We start from the raw sequence: 23,579 nt of genomic DNA, 5'->3' as shown, positions 1-23,579 counted from the left end.
CCTCCTCCCACTACGCCCCGCCCCCTCTAGTCGCAGCAGGCCGATCAGCGCGCGCCATGCAGCCGCACCCCCTGAATCACTCCCTCCTTGTCCCGCCCAATCTCTCCGGCTCCACCCTTCGCCTTTCTCCACCTTTCCCGCCAGACGGTCCCAGCCAATAGGTGGGGCCCGAGGCATGTTTCGCCCAATGGAGAGGCTCCGTTCGTTTGGAGGCGGGTGGGCGTGGCGAGGCGTACAGCGCGTGCTGGCGGCGACTCAGTCTGGTTGTGTGTGAGGCAGAGTGAGGACGTGTCTGTGAGGAGCTGTTAGAGCGCGTGAGTGTGTGAGAGAGCCCGGCGGGGGACTCCGCCCGCATCGCTGACATCTGTCTACACGACCCACTTTGTGTGCGCGCGCTCCGTCCTTCACAACGCACAGAGACGGCGGGGTGAGTACCGGAGGAGGGATGAGTACCGGAGGAGGGATGGCGGGCATCAACACGTCTGTATTATTTGTCATGTGTGACGGGGGTGGCGGCAGTGTGTCAGATTTCCGAGTGACACCATAGAGAGGGGAGACCATCCACCCCCCCTCACAACATGGACCCCGCATATACAAGATGGAGACCCCCAGGGAGCCGATACTGTACCCCACGTGTACTGAGGGGGTGATGGACACTCCGGGTTCTTCCCTCAGCATGGGCACCCCCAATATTTCAATATGGACCCCCGTATGTATTCAGGGGTGGTTGGTGTGGACACCCCAATGCCCTCGGTATGGACCCCCTAAGTCTGCCCTCGGTATGGAACACCAGTATTCAGGGGTGACTGGTGTGGACACCCCAATATTGCTAGAATGGACACCCCATATGTATTCAGGGGGGTTGGTGTGGACACCCCAATACGCAATACCCAGTGTAGGCCTTGCCACCAATATAGCCCCCCTGTACACCCCACCAATATCTGCACTGATGTTCTGTCTGTCAGTATTCACAAAGGGGGACTCGTAGGCACCCCTCTATTCAGGGTGGGAAACCCTGTATTCCTAATACAGATATAGGCAGAATCAATATTGACAGCCCTCTATACAGAGGGTACTGATGCACCCCAATTTTCTTTTATAGCAATCGACACCCCTGTCCACACAAAGTGGAACAAACACCCCAAAGTAATCAGTACAGATACCCCAATATCTTTGGAATACATGAGTGTCTATAATCAATACCCCCCCTGTATTCATGAATATCTGCACCCCTGTATTCTCGAATACCAACATAGACCGTATCTGCACCCTTGTATTGTCTTTTAGTCTGTCGGGATGCCCTGTATCCTCCATTGGCACCCCTTTATGAATACCCATAGAGGCACCCCCGTTTTGCTTATTGGGGGGTGTGTATATGTATGTATGTATGTGTGTGTGTGTGTGTGTGTGTGTGTGTGTGTGTGTGTATATATGTGTATGTGTGTGTGTGTGTGTGTGTGTATATATATATATATATATATATATATATATATATATATACTATCTATCTATCCCCTGTGCTCTCCATTACTGTGTGCACCCCTGTTTTTCCTCTTTATATCCATATGGGTACCTCTATAGCACCCTTTTTATTACCTATTAACATCGATATGGGCACCCCTGTACATTGCCATGTGCACATCGGTATTGCCGATCTTTATAGACACCCCATGTGTTCCATCTGTATACATACCCATGTGTTGGGTATTAGTGTCTGTATAGCCCCCCTCAATTTTCATCAGATTAGGCACCCATATATTGCCAGCATAGGTATCCCAGTACTGTCCAGCATAGGCCCCCTATTACCTATAGATGACTTCTATACATTTACCAGTATAGGCACCCCCTCTATTGGTGTTGGGATGGGGCGCCCCGGGAATTAAAATCAGCATGGACATCACTGAATCCTCCAATATCCAGACCCATCTATAGAAATGCCCCCTGTATCCTCCATTGGTCCACACACCAGCATTGCCTATTTATGCCCCCTGTATCCTCCATTGGTCCACACACACCAGCATTGCCTATTGGACAGGCATCCTCCGGTAGTATAGCTACCCTCTTTGTTGCCTATATCAATATAGGGGCCTCTTTATCCGCCGTCGAATGAGCTCCCCTTGTGTGCCCTATCGGTATATTTTTAGGTGGGTTTCACATTGAGATCTATAAAGAGATCCATATTGCCCACGATCTCCTCCTCTTCCATTGATCCGGGCACCCCCCTCCTGTCCTCCCCACATGTGTCTATAGACCGCCTGGCTGTCACATTGTTATAACATTATATCATTTGGCACCCCCCGTCTGCATGCTCTCCCTCATTAAAGTCGCCATCTGTTTGTCATTTAACACGTATGTGAGGACTGGAGTCGCATCTATACGTCGGCTGGTACCCCGTCTACTGCTGCGGGGAAATTGGCGGCCCTCCGATTAGTATGAAAACTGCCATTCATTTGTTTCTAGTCAGCAGTCGTGTCAAGTCTAAATTGACGTCTGTGTTTCCGCCCGTCAGCATGTGTGCTTTAATTGTAAAAGGCCGCCCCTATACCTACCCCCCTCCCCCTCCATGAAGAAGTCGGCAGCATGTGTGTAAATGGCCTCCCATCTGCATGCGTCGTCTGATGTAAAAATTGCCGTTGCTGTGTCACTGTCGTGTGATTTTATTATCCTCCTCGGGTATATGAGTAACATGCATCCTCCTCTAATCTGGGGTGTCTATATCCCCCTATTCATAGAAAAACCGGCTTCCCCCTAGTCTTTCCTATACGTTGGTCTCCTGTCCCCACCCCCCCCCCCCCCCCCCGGCCAACATGTGATTTGCATAAATCGTTGGTTTCGTTGTGTACAGCCCTGTGCCATATTGTGTTCTCCTCATACAGCCAGGCTGTCCAGGGATGGCAATTTGTAATCGAAGAAAATAATATCCCTCGTATTCCCATCTGTACATGTGACGGATGGCTCCATTCTCCCCCGGGGTCCAGAGCCGGAAACACACCCGGGACTGGAAGGCTTGTCATACGGAGGGAAAACTCTGTCCTCCAAATCCAGGCAGAGAGGAGGAGGGGGGGGGGGCTGTTTTACATTATGTATGGGGAGAGAAGGGGGCAGTTGCAGCGCCATATGACAGGATGGTACGGGCTCGGTGGTATTGTGTGGGTGAGCGGGAGGCAGGCTCAGTGCGAGGGAAGGAGGATGTGCTTCTCTGTAGGATGACGTTGGGAGGCTTTCTTCTGCTTTAGTTTTCTAATAGATTTCTGGGCTTACTTTGAGGTTTTACGGGTGCTGGGAAGGTAGACACTGATTTTTTTTTGGGGGGGGGGGGTTAAAGTAGCTGAAATAATGGCTTTAAAGGGTTAATCTGTGCTTTACAATTGGCTTCCTATTATGTTGCATTGTACAGATGTCTCAACATGTGCTGGGGGGGGGGGGGGGCAAAACACTGTGTAAAGATATTTTTTTAACTTCTAAACTCCACTGGAAGGGCTTATATTAATATAATGGTAAATATATTTAATTAAAGGGATAATTACACTTTTCCCCTCTGATCTCTGTACATTGCAAGAATTTTAGCAAACTGGTTCAGATTCCGACTTTTTTTTAATGAAATAGCGGTTTGTGTCCGCATCCAAAGTAATGTCTTTATAATCAGCTGCTGCACCTGCAGGGCTCTGAGGAAAGTGGAAGGGTCTGCGTCCCTACCTGCATCTTACCAAAAATGACTATTTCCCTTCCAGGGGATGCCCAAAATCTGACGTGTAGCTTTTTGGGAGATCAGTGAGCCAATCACAGAAGCAGGAAATGACCTTTCTGAGGGGGGGGGGGGGTGTCCTGTATACTATCTGTGTGCAGAACACCTTTAGGTTGCCATATTGCATTTTATAGAAAATTACAGCACTGCAGATTGAAAAGGAAAGATCATTTGTATTCAATTACAATGTGACTTGTATGGCCATCGAATGCTTCAATTGCCCCCCCCCGGAAGTGTTGTTACCCTTTAACCACGTCAGTTCCGGATGTTTTCCTCCCTTCATGACCAGAGCATTTTGGCGATGCAGCACTGCATTCATTTTGACAATTTTGAAGATTTTTTTTTTTTTTTTTTACTTTGAGTGGGGGACAGGCGTGGAATAAGCCATACTTTGCATAATCTCAATTAGTATTAAGACTTTTTCTTCTCCCCTCCCCCTGTCTTTTGTTTGGCTGTTGGTTTTGTCCATATACAACCAGATTCCGATTTTACAATCGGCCGGTTGTTGCTGAGCTCATGAAGTGAAGGGCTGTCCTCTGGTCTGCTCTGGCTAGTTGGATGAGTTATTTGGCTAGTGGGTCAGCATCCTGAGGTTGGTGGTTTTGCAGTTGCTTTAGTGGTTATGGGTTAAAGGCCAGCTCTGGAAAATACAGGCCACCCTTGTAGTGGGGGCCTCACACTTGAAGTGGTTGCAAACCTCAGACATGAAATATGAACAAAGCGTATCCCTCTGTAGTGTGTACCTGTCTCTTTCCAGACCACCAAGTGTTATTTCTGCTGCTTCATTCCTCTATCAGCATGAATCTCTTATGAGTTTTCCTGACACCAAGAGAAGAAAGGTAACAGTGGAGGGACCTCCAGCTCACACCTTGTGGTTGACAGCCTCGGCTCTGTGGAGGGATCTGTCCCTTCTCAGCAATCGGAGCTCGCTTTGTGCACTTTCCACGCTTAAGCTCCATGTCCTGTGCTTTCTGAAAGCTCACAGCTTTATAAATTCTGGTAAAACAGGAAAAAAAGAGAAAATACTGCGCTCCCTAATGGTGTCTAAGCACAATACAATTGAGTGAGATAATTACAATGCATCTAACCCAGCAGTAAATGCAATATTGCAGCAGTGAAAAATTGTGCGACAACACAAATAATTATGCAAAGGAAACGTGAAAAACTGCGCTATAAACCAACATGTAAATACACAGTGGAAAATGTCTTAAAATATAAACACCACATTCGGTGCATGAATGTGAATGTAACCCATGTGATTTTATATTGAATAGAGGTCCAATTGCCAATAAATAAATGGCAGCAAAAAAAGAGAAAGTCCTAATATGTGTCAAGCAAAAACGATTCCACAATGACAAAAACCTGAAGAAAAATCTAGGATGACACTAATAACACGTGTGGTATTGGTGTCATCCTAGATTTTTCTTCACGTTTTTGTCATTGTGCAATAATTTTTGCTTGACACATATTAGGACTTTTTTCTCTTTTTTGCTGCCATTTATGTGTGGGCAATTGGACTTCTATTATTTAATATACAATCACATGGGTCACATTCATGCACCAAATGTGGTGTTTTATATTTTAAGACATTTTCCACTGTGTATTTACATGTTGGTTTATAGCGCAGTTTTTCACATTTCCTTTGCATGAATTCTGGACCTTGAAGGGCTGTAGATAAGACTGCAGATAAACAGGTACAACTTATGTAGGAGTATTTGTTTCATCTGGGTATAACCTGAGGCTAGTCACTTCACTGGGTAATATGTAAGGGTTTACGGGCACTTTTATCATTGTGGGATGAGTAATGAGGTGTATTTACTGTGCTCCTCGGTCCATTTTGTGGCTGAGCCATTGCCGCCCTCATGTACAATGTGCAGCTCTGCATTATACTTGATGACATTGTGTGAATACATCCATGAGTGCCTTTTAGAGGGGGCTTTGGGGGAACTAGTAGCACATGTGGAGCAAATGTGCTGGAGTTTGATAAATGGTAATGCAGCCTCTTCCTCTTATAGTTGACATGCATTGGGGGGGGGGTGGTATCTCTCTGGACCACACACGACCCAGTGTGTCAGAAAGAACCTGGCATAGTGATATTTTGCATGTAATGAGATGTAACCCCCCATCAGGTTTAGTTTTTAACGGGGTGACAGCGTGTCTGTGTACATGGATGAAACTCCTGACGTATACATCTGTGTGTAATGTGTCTTTATAATATTGAAACGCTTCTATTGGTGATTAGCTTCAACCTTATTATCTTCTGATAAAAGCTATTTACTAAAATCTTGAGGTTTTCATGCCGTGATCATGGCTGGTTCTCCTGTGCTGTCTCATGCCTGGTGTCCGGGGGGGGGGGGGGCTTCTATAGATAAGGTGTGATCTCATTCAATTTCAGTGACTCAATAGAATCGTCACACGCCGCTACTATTGCTAAGCGCTTGCTGCTCTGTGGATTATACGGCTCAGGAGGTGAGCCGGTGACTTGCGGGAACATTTGGTGAATTTCACATCGGCTCTCCATTTTGCTTCAGCTGCTGAAAACTGCAGTTTTTTTTTTTTTTTTTAGAGAGAAATCCTGTTTTTACTATGGCAGCCGCCCATGGCTAATTATATGGCTGTGCTCCGGGGTCTCTGCCACATGAGAATGCATTTGTCGGTGACGGGAGCCATAGTGCATGCAGAGCAGTGCGGATTGGGGTGGTGAGGAAGATTAAGTACCACTGATAGAAACCTGTACAAACTAGGTGCTGTTTTTCTCTGCTCTGTGTAAATCTAGTCCACCCAAAACCGATAGTTCAGTGTATGATGGGTGCAGTGTTGTGTCGCCACCTAATGGTTTGTGGTGGTAACTACAGATATTATCGCGTATATTACTTTGGTTAGGTCTCCAATACACGGATGATTCCTGCGGCAAGAATTACTATATTTTTGTGGCTGGAATGAGCGGTGCGTGTGAATAGTGACGGTTGCTCAAGTAATGAGCGGCTCATGGCAACTGTCACTGTTTGCATGTATAGCCTCACGGTTACTGTGGTATGTGACCAGATCAAGACAGCAGTCCCTAACCACAGGTAACCCCATGGTGTCCAGTTATAAACAATCAGTAGATATGAGGAAGAGACAGGGATGGACAGCCGCTCTCCAGAAAAAACATTAGGTTGTCTTTATTGTAAAAAAGGATAAAAATGCACTACAAAACAAGCAGAACTCAAGGAAAACAGCCTACGCATTTCACACTCCAATTAGTGCTTATTCATGGCTCAATCAGTAACAGCCGATGTCGGGTGCTTGTATAAAGTAATGATGGGATATCGTTGCAGCCGCAAGAATATAAATGGTGCCATTAGAATTCAGTGTGGGTGAGGCCTTATTTTGCTTTGTCATCTGTACATGGCATAATCTGTACATGGCATAATCTTAAAGTGTTTCTAAAGGCAGATTGCTTTACGGTAAAAACAGAATCTGTATTGGGGTGCATTTTCTGCATGCAGAGCCCCCCCTATACTCTCTAGAGCATGGGTCTTCAAACTATGGCCCTCCAGTTGTTCAGGAACTACAATTCCCATCATGCCTAGTCATGTCTGTGAATGTCATATTTTTACAATGCCTCATGGGAAGTGTAGTTCCACCACAGCTGGAGGGCCGTAGTTTGAAGATCCCTGCTCTAGAGTCTGATCTCAAACCAGTGATGTGCCTGGGAGCAGAGGCTCTCTCCCTCAGACAGCCAATGGCTTCCACTGCTTGTCTATCAAACAGGGAGAGGTGGGGGCCGAGCCTCGCTCTGTGTTGTATGGCTTACTATGGGGGCGTTTGGGGAGGATCCAAGAGAAGCAGTGGAGGACAAGCAAGTAAGTCACCTTAATGTCACAACCTGACTTTTTTCCTTTGGGGTGGCTCCAATGGCTAGTGGGGTTTTTGTGGAGCCAGTGTCCATCAATGTGGGGTGCACTAGCCGCACAGCGACTATCCTACAGACCGCTTTGTAGCCTGCCCAACTTTCCATCCACGTGCTTCTGACATGAGGGGAGAGAGACCACCAGGAAAGATCTGATTGGTAATGCATCAGCAAGGAATCGTGGGACATGTAGTGCCACAGGCATCTGAGTGTGTGCTCCCAGAATTGAGATTAGGGGTGATCTGCACCTACAGTAGTGAGCTGTCCAAAGCAAATGGTCAAATTTTAAAGGAGTGATTGAAAAGGAAGGTATTGAGATGTATATTTTAAAGTCATTGTAAAGTCTTGTTTAAAAAAAAAAAAAAACGCTGTGCTTGCCTGCTCTGTTGCAGCTTGTTTTGCACAGAGCAGCCCAGATCTTCCTCTTCTGGGGTCCCTCTTTGTTGCTCCTCCCTCCTGTCAGATGCCCCCAGTCAGCAGATTCCTATGGGGGAAGCTGATTTACAGCTCCTTGTGTCCATTCAGTCACGGAACCCCGCCTCTTCTTTCGATTGACTGACTTTGACAGTGGTGGGAGCCAATGGTGCTCCTGCTGTCTCGGCCAATCAGGAGTGTCCTGGACAGCTTAGACATTTGTGGACATCGTTGGAGAGAGATGGGGATTAGGTAAGTAATTAGGGGGTGCTGGAGAGACTGCTACATGTTTTTATCTTAATGCATGGAATGCATTAAGAAAAACCTGCCATTACAATGCCTTTATAAAGTGGTTATAAAGGCCACACCCCTGACTACATCAATAAACTCATCCCCCCCCCACCCGCCCATACACAGCTGAGTCTGACCTCAATCCATCGCTGTGCATGAGAGCAGAGGCTGTCTCTCCCTCCTCATTGGCTGATATAGCAATGCTATTGGATCTCACTACTGTCAGACAGTGGTTAGGGAGCAAGGGTGGGGCCAATGCGACTCAGGAGCAGACATGTGCGAGTGCCCCCATAGCAAGCCAATTGCTTTGGGGGCATACGGTGAGGGAAGGAGTGCCAGGGGAGGATCTGTGTGTATATGTGTGATAATATGCAGTGTGTATATAATTTTCTTCTTTTTGTTTTTTTCTCCATTCAGTTGCATCTGACTCTAAGCAATTCTATAGGCCAGCTCTCTGGACACCATATCATGTTCTTGAGAGCCTCTTCCAATGGAATTTTCCTACTTCATTCCTCCCCAATTGCTCAGACTTGGTACAGACATGCAGAATGCGTCAGCCAATTTGTACACACATACTAATGCCTATTTAGAAAGGAACCAGTGAACCTACCAGCAGGTCTTTGGAGTGTGGGAGGAAAGTGGAGCACCCGGAGAAAACCCACACATGGAGAACATGCAAGCTCCATGAAGAGTGTCCTTGCTGCGATTCAAACCAGGAACTGCAGTGATGCAAGGCACAAATTCCCCACTAATACAATATAATGCTTTCTAACCAAAATGTAACCAAGTTCAAAAAGGGGTTTTTGAACTTGGGACAGCTGGCAGTAGACGGTGCCATTTTCTATCCATCAACCTATTCCCCCCCCCCCCCCCATCAACAGCAATGTTGATATTGGGGGAAGGGGGGGTCGCTACCGCTGAGCCTTTGTGATCTAAAATCTTGGCAGGCTTGGTTGTGCCCAAGTTGTACACAAGTTGATTAAGCGATTAATCTGTCTGCCCAAAGAGGGTTGGAATCTGGGCTGGTCCCTGCTGAACTGTCTGAGATTCAAACTTGGGCTGGCTTTAGCAAGGTCAGTAATGAGGCCTTTAAGAGTGTTTCCAGCACCCCAGTGCTGCAAGGCAGAAATGCAGACCATTCAGCCCCTTTATCATTGTTCATCAATAAAAGGGCGGGGGAGGGAACAGGACCTTAAAGTGTTGGTGAACTGCAGCGGAGAGAAATTGGGTCTCTCCTGCCTGCCAGGCAGACCGTGCTGTGTGGTAGAGATGTGTAATTTTTCTGTGTGGATAGGAAAATCTTGTGTGTTTATCTGTTTGCTTTAGTTGTGTTTTAATGAGATTATCAGATTTTGTTTTTAGTGAATAATGAAATCCTGTCCTATGCGGGTCTTGTCTGCCTCTCCAGTATTTCTAGAAATTTAGATAAAGGGTTAAAAAGAATGCCTTCAACTTTTGCTCAGAAAGTTCCAGCACATATTGAACATTTGCATCATTGTTTTCTGAAGGGGAAGTATGACTGCTTTGGTAGAAGATGATGTAGGTCACATGAATGTCCTGGAGATACTGCTGATCGATTCACTAATAGCGGCAGTTGGCCGGGCATTGACGGCCTTTTAATAGGATGGGTGGCATTGAGCGCTGTAATGTCGGCATACCATAGATCTCCGCTGTCCCTGCATGGAGGCCGCATTGCTGATCTGCAGGGGGAGCTTCATGGGGCAGAAGTTCCGTAGTGACCAGGCTCATTTGTGCTGCAATCGGATAATGAAATTGTTTACTGTAGGCTACTGCTTTTTGTTTGATGGAATCCGCTTTATTGTCTTTAGTGAAGTGCAGGGTGTGCATTCTAGACATCTTAATGATATTAAAGTCATTTGTGTGTGTGTGTTAGAAGAGAAAAATCCTCACTGGATCGGATGAGCTTGGGTAGGAAAGCTTCAGCACAGATTTTCACCTTAATGCATAGAATGCATTAGGGTGAAAAACCTTGAGTCCCTTTTCACATGATCGGCCTGCAAAGATCCGTGTGTGCACAGGCTGGTCTGAGCGTGCCACCCGATGTATGGGCAGATGAATGTTGGTGGAGATGTGCCTACCTGCCACCCGATCCAACAAGATCTGCTGAAAACAGACAGATGGTGATACATTCGTCCATTGGATGAAAACGCGCGCTGTCCGTTTTCATCTGATTTTCCCATAGAGCACAGCAGGGTTCTGACGGGTCTGTCCCTGCAGTGAGCGTAGATGGACCTGTCATACGCCTGCTCAGCTGGGGATTAACAGCGATCCCCCGCTAAGCTAGAGGAGTCCTCTGAGGGGATATGCCCTGTGTGAAAGGGGCCTCAGGCTTTAGAACCACTTCAAACCTCAAACCAAAAATGTCATATATTGCAGGTTATCAAGCATTGGATGTGGTGGCTGCATTTTTTAGGCTTTTCCCCCTGTTTTCTGGCCAGTAACACGCCACCAGTATTGGTGAGACAACTCTGGATTAAGGAGCACAGGGGGCAACTTCAGACAGTGGCTTTGTCAATTGGGGGCAGGGGGCGTTTTGGATGGACTAGCAGTTTTGGATACACTAACAGATTGAAGCCAAACTCCAGCTGATACTTATAAGTGGTTACTGCAGCGTTGGGGTTCCTTTTTGTAGGATAAAGGCTTTATCTAAAATGCTGATCATGGTAAGCACCTGTTAGTATCTTATTGTTTGAAGAAAAAAAAAAGTGCGCTACCAAAATTAAGCAATAAAAATTGCATATATAAATATTTGGATGTAGGAACTAACAAACAATAAATTAGATCAAGTGTCCTTAATCCTATATCAAATGTGTTATGAATGGGTGGGTCCTTGCACCATGGCATCAATGTGCTGGCTCGTATGCGATCTCAATCCTCCGTTGGATGACTGGATGGATGCAGGAAACTTATAAACACGAAATCCCCACGTGTAAAATGAAAAGGATGGCCGCTTACCAGATCCGTCGGACCCCCGCAGGGATCAGAAAGGCTCAGACAGGGATGTCCTCGGCTGAATGAAAGCGATAACTCCCGGTCTTCTCCTCTGTTGGAAGTCCAGGGACAGCTCTGCCGTTATCTCCCAACAGTTATTCCAAGGTACAGCAGCCTCACCAGATCATGTGGGAACGTGTAGGTTAAAGGGAGAAAGAGTACTTCATAGTGCAGTAATTCGTTAAAAGGTTGCTCTTTATTCCACTCAAAGAAAAAACTGACATCTAAAAAAACTGCACTGTTACAAAGTTTCAAAATGTGACTTGGAATCGTGTGCAAATCAAACCAGCATCAGCTCAGGCCGATCAGCTGGGGGGCGTGGTGATGTCAGCGATTCACGCTCCACCTGATGCTTTGTTTCTCCCGAATGGGCATCAACAGGGAAAGGAGCCCTACGCCACCTCTCCCTGTTGATGCCCATTCGGGAGAAACGAAGCGTCGGGTGGAGCGAGAATCGCTGACGTCACCACGTCCCCAGCTGATCGGCCTGAGCTGATGGCTGGTTTGATTTGCACACGCTTCCAAGTCATATTTTGAAACTTAGTAACAGTGCAGTTTTTTTAGATGTCTGTTTTCTTTGAGTGGAATAAAGAGCAACCTTTTAACTAATTACTGCACTATGAAGTACTCTTTCTCCCTTTAACCTACACGTTCCCACATGATCTGGTGAGGCTGCTGTACCTTGGAATAACTGTTGGGAGATAACGGCAGAGCTGTCCCTGGACTTCCAACAGAGGAGAAGACCGGGAGTTATCGCTTTGATTCAGCCGAGGACATCCCTATCTGAGCCTTTCTGATCCCTGCGGGGGTCCGACGGATCTGGTAAGCGGCCATCCTTTTCATTTTACACGTGGGGATTTCATGTTTATAAGTTTCCTGCATCCATCCAGTCATCCAACGGAGGATTGAGATCGCATACGAGCCAGCACATTGATGCCATGGTGCAAGGACTCATCCATTCATAACATATAGGATTAAGGACACTTGATTCAATCTATTTCAGTTCCTGCATCCGAATATTTATATATGCAATTTTTATTGCTTAATTTTGGTAGCGCACTTTATTTTTTTCTTCATATATGTTCAAAGCCCAGTATTAGGCTTTTGTATTTAGGTGCAGCACCGTCACTTTAATTGGCTTTTAATTTTTGTTCACACATCATTATTTGCACTAGTGCACTTTGCCTTTAAGGGGATAGCGCGGATTGTCTTTGCTATACAGTATCTTATTGTTTGTCTCATCTCTCTAACTGGTACATTCTGCTGGAGAGCTTGTTTTTTTTTTGAAAGATATCACTTACTGGCTGGATCACCAGATAAAAATAGGAGAACCTAAAAATGAAAACAAATGCAGCCATCACTTAAGAATTGGTAAGCTGCAGTATATTTGTTTGATTTTGGGGTTAATGCCATTTTAATTCTGTGCGGTCGTTTTGCTAAAAGTACATACAGTATGCTGGTTGGTGTTTCTCCATGGCTTAGTGTCTAACCTTTAGAAAAATTGGTAGCTGGAAGGCAAACATTTTTCCTCTAATTGGCTGCAATGCAGTGCAGGCTGTCTGGCATAGTTCCCATAGTAAACTTGCTTGTAGTGATCAAGATGGATTGGAGGAAGGTTTTGCCTATGGCTGGATGCCAGTCATGTGTCTGGCTACTGCTGAGGGATGAGTGACCCTATGGTTGGAACCCCATCATCTTCAAATAAGTCTAACCATGGCCTTTCTCCTGCTCCTCTGGCATGGACTTGTGTGCCTAGTTGCTGAGGCACTCGGGAATTAAAATAAAAACCTCAAACACCTGATCACTCAATTCTGTCTTCAGTGAGCAGAGTCGCCGACTCGCTGCTCGGCCCCTCCAGCGCTCACTGGAGTGTCGGGCCGGGAAGAGGAAGACTCATATTCTCAACAGCGCACTGGGAGGCGGAGTCAGCTGCTGGTCAGACGTCTGGATGGATCCCAGATTCCCAACATTAAAGTCTCTCTGCAGAGCCTAGACCGGCTCAGTGACATCTGACTTTGGCCGCTGTCAGATGAATACGGGTCACAGGAGTGCAGAACTTAGTGCATTCATGTGGCCCACAGGGGAAGTAGGGCCAACAGAGCTTTCGCCCCAATTCTCTCCTTTTGCCCTCCAGAAGATGACAGGCCATTTTTTGCGATACAACACTGTTTTTTTTTTTTTTTTGTTTGTTTTTTTACCGACAATTGTGCTGTCGGGCAACACTGTACATGAATAAAATGTTTTTTCCTCATGGAGCTTTATTTTGGTGGAATTTGATCACCTCTGCAGTTATGTTTTGTGCTTTTAAAGACATTTTGAACAAAAAAAATGTATCTTTACTTTCTGCTTTAAAACATCCAATAAAAATGTAAAACAAATTTAGACCAATGTGTGTGATTGGTTTGTGCAAACATTATAGCGTCTACAAACTGTCTATACTGATTTTTCTCTTGATTAGTGACTTGTATTGCTGCGATATTGTGGTGGACAATCTGACACTAATATAGTGATCAGTGCTTGAAATGTACACTTTCACTGCACTGACACTGGCTGGGGAGGAGTTATACATCCAGGGTGATCAAAGGGTTAACTGTGCCTAACCAGTGTTTGTGTGCTATGTGATCTGTTTTTATGAAGGGAAGTGATGGGTTTTCTTGCCCTGCTTTGCTCTGTCCAGCTTCTGTCCTCCACAAACAGCAGGTGGCGGTGGACATCCATTGGCCGGCAATCTCTGATTGGCTTCTGCTGTGCTCCCCCCTACCTGGGAGAGCAGAATTGCTTATATACAGAACGGCCGTCCTGTGGCTGTGAATTGGCTATGGAGCTGGCAGTAAGTGGTTATATGGCATTTGCCTGGGCACAGAAGCACTTTTGTCTTTACACAGCATTTTGACGTACACCCCACCTAACCATGGCTTTTGGGGTCATCGGTTGATTATGCTTCTGTTCTCTGTAATATCCCTGCTAAGGATACTTGGAAAATATCCATAAAACATGGGGGCAGTTTTCAGCTCCTGGAAAAATCAGTGCATTTAAATAAATTATGCCAAACAGAAGGGCGCCTGGCCTGTAAAGCCTTTTCTGGTAACTGTATGCCCACATTCAGCTTATCTTAAACAAACCAGGCAGATGGCCATGCATTGCTGCTTACGTAAACATCTGATTTTATGGCCTCTGTCCCAAGAAGGCTCCAGAATGAGTAGTGGGGTAACTCCATGTCCTCTTAATGTCACCTAGTTATTGGGTAACCTGTTTGATAAACATGTCCCATTTCATCTTCTTTAGTAAAGGGTGTTTTTGCCTTTATCAGGATAGTGCCTATTCAGGTAAAGGGGTACCTGTAGATTAAAACGGACTATGCCGTTCTGGCCAAAGCTGGATAAGGCTTTTGCTATAGGTGTAGGCCATCTACCTACCTCCCAGAGATGGCTTCCATCCTGGTTTTGTTTCTAGGATGTTGCTATGGCACTTCTAGCTGTAAGGGCCGGTTCACACTGCCATGAATTCTATTGTGAATTTCATCCGTTGCGATTGCTCAAGTTCACAAGTCATTTTACTAACGTAGTTTTCCATGAGTGCCGATCACATCAATGTGTTGTGAATTTAAGGTGCGTTTTAAAAAAGGGTCCTGTGAGTTTGATCCATGTGCGATGCAAATTCAGCTCTAGACTGGCATTCCCTGAAATAGCGGTTACTTCCCGATTTTGAAGTTGCAGTAGTGTGAACTGCTCAACCTCCATCACAGGAGGGAGCTCTAAAATGCCTGCACATGTGTGGTCCTCCATCGCAGTATCAGTCGAGAGATGGCATGTGCAAAGGGGGGTTGAATTGGCTGGGAATTTCCTAGCGGCAGGGCTAGATGGGAGTTTTGTCCTGCACCCTATAAGAACGATCAATCAGCAAAACTGTCTATCAGCGTTCTTATTGTGCACAGGATCGCTAGCTTGAAATATCTGCTCAGCACGCATCATTCAGATATCCCTGCTAAGTCCATGATGTCTTTGGGCTGGAAGTGGTTAAAGAGGAAGTAAACCATGTCGTCCCCCCCCCCCCCCCCCGCAGAGTAAAAGCATAATGTACTAGTATGCATAGCATACTAGTACATTATGTGACGCCTGCAAATGTCTGCACTGCCCCTCTCCTTCCTTCCAGCTCTGTGACTGGCCGAAGCCATGTGACGTCACTCCGTGCATGCACCACGGTTAAGGTGCATGTGAAGAAACAGCATGGGGGGTGGGCGGTTTCTTCACATCGCATGGCGCAGTATACAGTAAATATCACCTAGACCGTGCATGTTTAGGACGTATTTACAATACCTATAGGTAAGCCTAGAATGCCTACAACTTGCAAAGGAAGGTTTACACCCTCTTTACCTTTATTGCTATCACATTGGATGAACGACATTCCTTTAAGGGCATGGGCCATGATGGGTCCTTTTTTATGGAGAGATCTGGCCTTCACTACAACCGATCAGACGCAGATCGGTTGCTTTCCTGCCTCCTAACGGCCAGGTAAACATTGGTGTATGTAACACAAATTCTCATGGCTTCCTGTTTCTGGGGTCACAGAGGGAGGAACAACGTAAATTCCTCAGTGTAGTGATGCCGTTGTGCCAGTCGCATTACTCCAGGGCTTCGTGATCAGAGGGCAGAGCCTGGGACCGCCATCCGCACCATTAAAGCGGGAGTTCACCCAATTATATATTTTATCTTTTCCCCTTAGATGGATGCTCGTTTTGTCTAGGGGAATCGGCTAGTTTTAAAATATGATCCGTATTTACCGTTTTCGAGATGCATCTTCTCCGTCGCTTCCGGGTATGGGTCTTCGGGAGCGGGCGTTCCTTCTTGATTGACAGTCTTCCGAGAGGCTTCCGACGGTCGCATACATTGCGTCACTAGTAGCCGAAAGAAGCCGAACGTCGGTGCGGCTCTATACTGCGCACCGACGTTCGGCTTCTTTCGGAAAATCGTGACGCGATGGATGCGACCGTCGGAAGCCTCTCGGAAGACTGTCAATCAAAATAGGAACACCCATTCCCGCAGCCCATACCCGGAAGCGGCGGAGAAGATGCATCTCGTAAACGGTAAGTACGGATCATATTTTAAAACAACTAGCCGATTCCCCTAGACACAACGAGCATCCATCTAGGGGGAAATAGTGTCATGTGCGGGTGAACCTCCTCTCTAAGAGGTCCAGGTACAACTTTATTCCAATAAAAATCAGGTGCACCATCCTAAATATCTGTCAAACACATTCTGAGGGTCCAAAAACAGCCCCTTAAATCAGGACTTGATTTAAAGCCATGTAAATAGAATGGAAGTGAACTGGACCATCAATGTTTCTCCCAGTTGTTTACAAGCTGGTTTGGCGTCTCCTAGCCGTGGTGTAGCGCTTCAGATCTTCTCATTTCATTGTCTGGCAGAGGAGAAGACCTTATTATTCACCGACACATTATAGGTACTTGTATAGCGCCATCACGTTACACAGCACTTTACAATATACTGTGCATTCACATTGGTCCATGCCCTCAAGGAGCTCGCTGGCTAAGGTACCTAATCTCGCATTCATACACACACACACACACACACACACTAGGGCCTATTTAGACAGCAGCCAATTAACCCACCAGCATGTCTTTGGAGTGTGGGAGGAAGCCCACGCAGGCACAGGGAGGACACGCAAACTCCATGCAGGTGGTTGGAATTCAAACCAATGACTCCAGTGCTGCGAACAAAGGTATTGTCCCTCCCTCAGCCTGTGATTGGACAGTAAGGGAAGTAGCAGACTTGAGCTCATCTGTTGGATCCCATACACAATATTTGATCTTCTGCAGATTTTTATTTCTTCAGATTTGGCAAAACCATATGAGGTCAAACCTTAAAGCCGGAGGTTCACCCGAAAAACTAATTTTTAACAGATTGAGGCCAATTACGGGAAGCACAATCGGGTGTTTTTAAAAAATCAATGCAGTACTTACCTTTTTAGAGATCGATGTTCTCCGCCGCTTCCGGGTATGGTCTGCGGGACTGGGCTTTCCTTTTTGATTGACAGCCTTCCGACCGCCGCATACAGCGCGTCACGAGTTGCCAAAAGTAGCCGTACGTCGGTGCGCAGGCGCCGCATATAGCCGCACTGACGTTCGGCTTTTTTCGGCAACTCGTGACGCGCTGTATGCGACGGTCGGAAAGCTGTCAATCAAATGGGAACGCCCAGTCCCGAAGACCATACCCGGAAGCGGCGGAGAACATCGATCTCTAAAAAGGTATTTCATCGATTTTTAAAAAAACACCCGATTGTGATTCCCGTAATTGGCCTCAATCTAATGTTAAAACATTTTTTTCGGGTGAACCCCGCTTTAAAGTTGTAAATCCATGAAAAACAAACTGCAAGAGCAAGGCGTAATGAGCTTGTGTGCATATAGTAGCTCATTAGGAACTCACCTTAGACGTTGGATCGAAGGCCCTGCAGTGGTCCTAGCACACCGATCTGCCGGGCAACATGTCTCCTGGCGTTATTTCCGGGTATCGTGGACTCCGGCGATGTGATTGGCTGGAGCCACGGTGATGTCACTCCCACGCATGCGAGCTGGAGCTGCTGGTAATAGCGCAGCGGCACTTCAGCATGACGACGGCACATGCTGATAAATGTGATAGTTGCTAAACCGTTTAGGATAAGGGTGTCATGCAATTTCATCGTGGGCCGCATCAGCATTTATTGCGTTCAAAAGGCCCGCTGTATCTGTAAGATTAGATGTCCATCACATGCTTTCCCCTTACATTGGATGTCAAGAGCCACCCCACCATCAGAGTAGAGTCCCCCACTCTCCCTTACATCAGTGCACCCCCCCTTTCCTTCTGCTGCTGCTGGGAAGAAGCTGGATGCATTGCATGAAAGCAGAAAATGGGGGGGCTGGAGCTCTCCTGCAGCTGCACGAGAGGTATGAGGGCCACGTGAAATGGCCTGGAGGGTTGTGCTTGACACCTGTGGTTTAGGAGATGTAAACAGTAGCTACAGCTCAGCCTTTTTGTAGGTTTACCTGTAGTGAAAAGTGTCAGCATGCTTCTTGTACTGCAGCACAACTGGTTCATTGTGCTTATTCTCCCCTTCCAAGTATGAGCTCTGCTGTACAGAGTCTGCAACATGCTGGTACCAGGTCACATTCGGGTACTTGTGCTGCTTGTTATCAAACATTGAGTGCAGAACTCCATCCATTCATCTTTTATATCTGCCTGGAGTTCAGCTTTAATTTGTTTCACATCTGACACCCATAACCTCGTAGATAGTAATGTCGCACACGCCAAGGTTCTGCTTATGAAATCCTCTCGGCTGGCACAGACCATAATATGTAGATTTGTACAATCGCAGCTCGCAATTATAGATCTTTTAAAAGGTTTGCCAACTTTCCTTAGTTTTTATATAACCTTTCCAATTGTTTTCAACTGAATGATTGGATCTTTTGTTCCCCACCCCCAGCATGGGGTTAGATTTCTGTACAGTCAACCTAACCTTGTAATATGGAGATTAGCCGGGGACTTTTTTTCCCTCCTGCAGTCAGTAGAAGTTATCCGCTTGCTTTCTGAAAGGACTGCTGGCTCCTGAATAAACTTGTCGGCACCTGCCTGGATTGTCATCCTATCCTTTGATGTCATGTTCAGCCGGGGTAATGTGCACACAGATGTTACCAAAGGCAGAAATTGTAGTTTTATTAAAACCGAGGAGGAAAGAGTATAGAACTGTCCCTGGAGAGAGAGCCTGGTGTCATAATGTGCGTCATAATCGCTTCTAGGGCTGCTACTAACGATTATTTTCATAATCAATTAGTTGGCCGATTGTTTTGATCGGATAATGGCCTTAAAAAAAAAAAAAAAATTGCATTTTGAAATTTTTTTGACCCAATTTGTTGGGCAGATTACAAAACTCAGATTGCTTGAAAAACACATTGCATGCTTTTCTGCAGCTTCTCCATTGAAGTATATTGAACCAAAAAACAAACAAAATGGCACCATTTTGCGTTAAAAAGTCCTTGCCCTTTCCAAATACGCAGCAGCCGAAAAAAAAAATCATGGATGTGAACCTGTCCCATAGGAAAACATGTAACGGAACTGTAGTGTGTTTCTGCAAAAAGCACCAAAAAACAGGTGTGACCCAGGCCTGAGATGTTTAGTAACATAATGAGGTTAAAACATAAATAAGTACAAAGAGCAAATCGCTACTGTAAGGAGGGGTTCATCTTTTTTACTGTGGGACAGTGAAAGTAATATTTACAGTAGCGATTGATTTTTTTGTACTATAAAGGGCTAATTTTTAACCTTTTTTTACTGGCCGATCAACTATGAAAATTGTAATCGATTACGAAATTAATCTATTAGTTGTTTCGGCCCTGTTCGCATCGCATATCATGGCAAACGTGACTAGCAAGCGATCCCCTCCAGCACTGCGGCTTCAGGCTCTCAGCTGCTCTGCAGAGCTTCACCTTTTCTGGCCTTTCCGTTTCAGGTTTAAATTTTTAGACCTCATGATTGGCTGGGCCACAATGACGTCACTCCCACTCATGCAGTTGCATCATGGCTGACGGATGTAAGGCCTCTTTCACAAGTTTTGCAAGTGCTGGCGCTCCTCTGAAAAGTGATTCACATTCCCCTGACAAAGCACCTTCTCCCCATGTTGAGGACAAGGGCCTCTTCCCCACAACCTTGGCCTAGTAAATGTGGGAGTAGCTTATTGGAATCTGGAAGCCCCCTATAACAAGGGGACCCCCCCCCATATCAATGAGTATGGGTTCGGTACCCCTACGCATTTCTCAAAAGTAAATAAAAACACAATAGTTATTTTGAAAAGTCGTTTTACTTAAAAAAAAAAAAAATTGTACCCCCAATAAAAATCCATCTTCAGTCGTGAGTAGTGGCCACCAACCTGCACACTATCCCCCCCACTGACAGCAGAGATGACTTCTCATTGGCTCACTGCCAGCTCTTCCCACCGCTGGCAGGCATGAGTCACTGGTTGGGTGCTGGCAGGTGCCTGCTCCTAACAGCACCAATCGCATGCAAAATGCATCAAATACCAAATGTAGAGGCAATTTTGATGAAGTCTTAAGGACCACAAAATGGCACCAGTAGTGTGGGACCCTTCCCCCAAAGTCGCATTGCAGCTGTGCTACATTGATGTAAATGGGTACCTGTGCAAGGGGGTCTGTCGGCACAAGTTTGACCATTGGATGACAGGCAGTTATCCCAGCCAGAAAACTGACCATGCTAGGATGGATGTGCACCCATGCTTGGTGTGGTCAGTTCTTATCAGGAAAACAAAGGAACTGGCAGTAACACCAGGGATTTCACACACAGGAAGCAATGCAAATAGCAGGATACTTTCTCATACAAGTACATGGTACAGCAGGCACATATCGGGAATATAAAATGTTAGGGTAACATTCCTTAATTGCTGGAAACGTTAATAGCTTTAGTCTACAAGCTGTTAGTTTAATGACCAAACAAAAAACAATTTATTGCAATAGAATGTGAAAATGTAAAGCAGTAGCAAAACTGCTTTTTTTTTTTTTTTTTTTTTTTTTTTTTTTTTTTAATAATTGTAATAAAAATGTAATTCTGACATTTAGGAAAATGGGGAATGATGGACATTGTGATCTCTGCCCTGCAGAGAGAATTGAAAGGGTTAAAGACCCCCCCCCCCTGTGTGTACCGTCTGTCACTGGCTGTGTTTGATGAGCAGTATGAAGAAATATTTCCTCAGTGTTTGTACAGCGAACGGATCAGGACACGCTCTGTATTTTCCACAATGTAACGCCAGCTATACACGAGTAGATTTATTATCACTAAAGTTGAAAAAGCGCCGATTTTTGACTCCATGAATGGCTGGAAAATAAGTTAAATGACATTTCCTTGCTAGTGTATGGCCAGCATCTTAAAGGGGTTGTAAAGGTACAATTTTTTTTCCTAAATAGCTTCCTTTACCTTAGTGCAGTCCTCCTTCACTTACCTCATCCTTCCATTTTTTCTTTTAAATGTCCTTATTTCTTCTGAGAAATCCTCACTTCCTGTTCTGTCTGTAACTCCACACAGTAATGCAAGGCTTTCTCCCTGGTGTGGAGTGTCGTGCTCGCCTCCTCCCTTGGACTACAGGAGAGTCAGGATGCTCTCTACATTGCAGATAAAGGAGCTGTGTGTTAGTGGGCGTCCTGACTCTCCGGTAGTCCAAGGGAGGAGGCGAGCACGACACTCCACACCAGTGAGAGCCTCACATTACTGTGTGGAGTTAGACAGAAGAACAGGAAGTGAGGATTTCTCAGAAGAAATAAGGACATTTAAAAGCAAAATGGAAGGATGAGGTAAGTGAAGGAGGACTGCACTAAGGTAAAGGAAGCTATTTAGGGGGAAAAAATCATACATTTACAACCCCTTTTAAAATGTGTGTGTGTGTGTGTGTATATAACCATTCTGTTTAAATAGAAGGCACAATTCTGTATAAATATAAACCTTATAAATTAGTTTATAATAAAAAGAAAAAAAATCAATCGCCAAATTTGTTCTCCATCTGCATAAGGGGTGGGGGGGCGGCGGCAGTACACTGGGCCCCCCCCCAAGTAGAAGGCTGTGCAGTCGGGGAGATGTCAGGACAATGGCAACTGGTGCACTGTGTTTGTGACCTGCGCATATGCCACTAACTTCCTTCTATTGTAGAGGGGTGGTAAAAAACTGATCATCTGTGTGCCCCTGCTTTACTTCTTTGTCTCCTACTTGCTGATTATGATGTCTGGTTTGATGCAAGTTTTTATTTGAGTATCCAGAGCAGTGCCACTGGTCCTTCAGACATGTGTAAATCTTCAGACATAAAGAATAATTTTTAATAACCGTAATTCAGAGGGAAAGGGTGTGTGACATTTGGCTCTTATTGTAGCTGTTAGATATTTGGGGATGTTTTAGCGATTGGAAGATAGAAGCTCATCCTGTCCTCCAATTCGATTGCTTTGAGAGTAAAAACGTGACATTTTTGCGGAGACATAATGGCCAATTCAGGCATTGCCTCAGTTTACCGGAGTTAGCCGTAATCTGAAGATAACAGGAAGCCGATAACGGCAGGACTATTGATGACAGCAATGGAAAGGGATTGCTGAAATGTAACTTTTTCGCTGTCTATATTGTCTGCTTCCTGTTATGTGAAGACCGCGTACTGGTGAAGTTGCTACATTGTATCGGGAGTTGTTTCCCAACATTAATATTGTGGGAATATTTATGTAATGCAGGATGTTGTGATTTAATTGCCTGCACATTGCATCGGTTCTCCCTGATGTGACACTTTGGCTCATTATTTTTCCTTTTCTGTCTTCTGCAGGTTTAATAGCTTTTAGAGTTGGTGTTCCCAAGTCTCAGCATCAGTCCAGGCTCCAGGCCACACCTCCAGCCGCAGATCAATGTAAGTATCCCATAATGCTTTACAAGTATTTGGGGCATCTGTACTTTTCTCAAGCTGAGTGGCTGTCACTATAGTAACACTACCCCTCCAGAGGAGAGGGCGTGTTTATCAGATTTTTTAATTTTTTTTTGCTTTGATTGCTGTTACAATGGTCACTGTTGCGGCAATGTTTTCAACTGTCATAAATGGGTTACATAACAGCTGGGATTATTAGTGATCTGTGATTGGCTTCAGCTAATTACATGGTATTTTCATTGGCCCAGGTACCATGTGATGGCTCCGAGCCAATCACAGAATAACTCTCTAGTAAGCACAGCTGTTATGAATGAGCTTCATTCATACCGGCCTTGTTGGCGTTGTGATCGCATAGCAATCACATGATCCCTGGGCTGTTTAAAGTCTCTGGGTACCAAGAGCTGCAATTTGCGTGAGCGTTGTGCTACATTCCCCAGGCTGGATCCACCTGCCCGTGCTGCCCAACCACAGTAAATGTACTGTCAGACAGCAAGTGGTTTAAAAGGGTTGTAAACCCTCCTGTTTCAGTCACCAGCCCCCCCGTTTTACTTACCCGAGCCCTGGAATGGCACAATTCCAGGGCTCGGATTTGGCACAATTATATTACAGAAACTAATCCATTATATACTACTGTAATAGTTCATACTGGGGATTCCTGTCAGGCAGGGAGAGGGGATGGCACATTACATAATAAAAATAAGCCCTACTGTGTCTTTTGTTGCCAAAATTGATACAAGACTGGCTTATATTCGGGGCAACATGAGAGACATAACTGCA

The 23,579-nt window shown here is 45.6% G+C and overlaps 1 protein-coding gene across 1 annotated transcript in view; it reads left to right on the top strand.

Moving 5' to 3' along the window:
• The first annotated feature begins 243 nt into the window (after nucleotides 1–243).
• The window catches only part of RIMKLB (ribosomal modification protein rimK like family member B), a 61,219-nt gene continuing 37,883 nt past the window's right edge, over nucleotides 244–23,579 (top strand). Inside the window, exons 1-2 of the mRNA XM_040361735.1 lie at nucleotides 244–427; nucleotides 22,707–22,787. The gene's annotated coding sequence lies outside the window, so the exon portion shown is untranslated. The remainder of the gene's footprint in view (nucleotides 428–22,706; nucleotides 22,788–23,579) is intronic.

The sequence above is a fragment of the Rana temporaria genome, chromosome 8, assembly GCF_905171775.1.
Source record: "Rana temporaria chromosome 8, aRanTem1.1, whole genome shotgun sequence".
Taxonomy (NCBI): Eukaryota; Metazoa; Chordata; class Amphibia; order Anura; family Ranidae; genus Rana; species Rana temporaria.
Note: the sequence above shows the minus strand (reverse complement) of the source record. Positions and strands in the feature narration are given on the sequence as shown.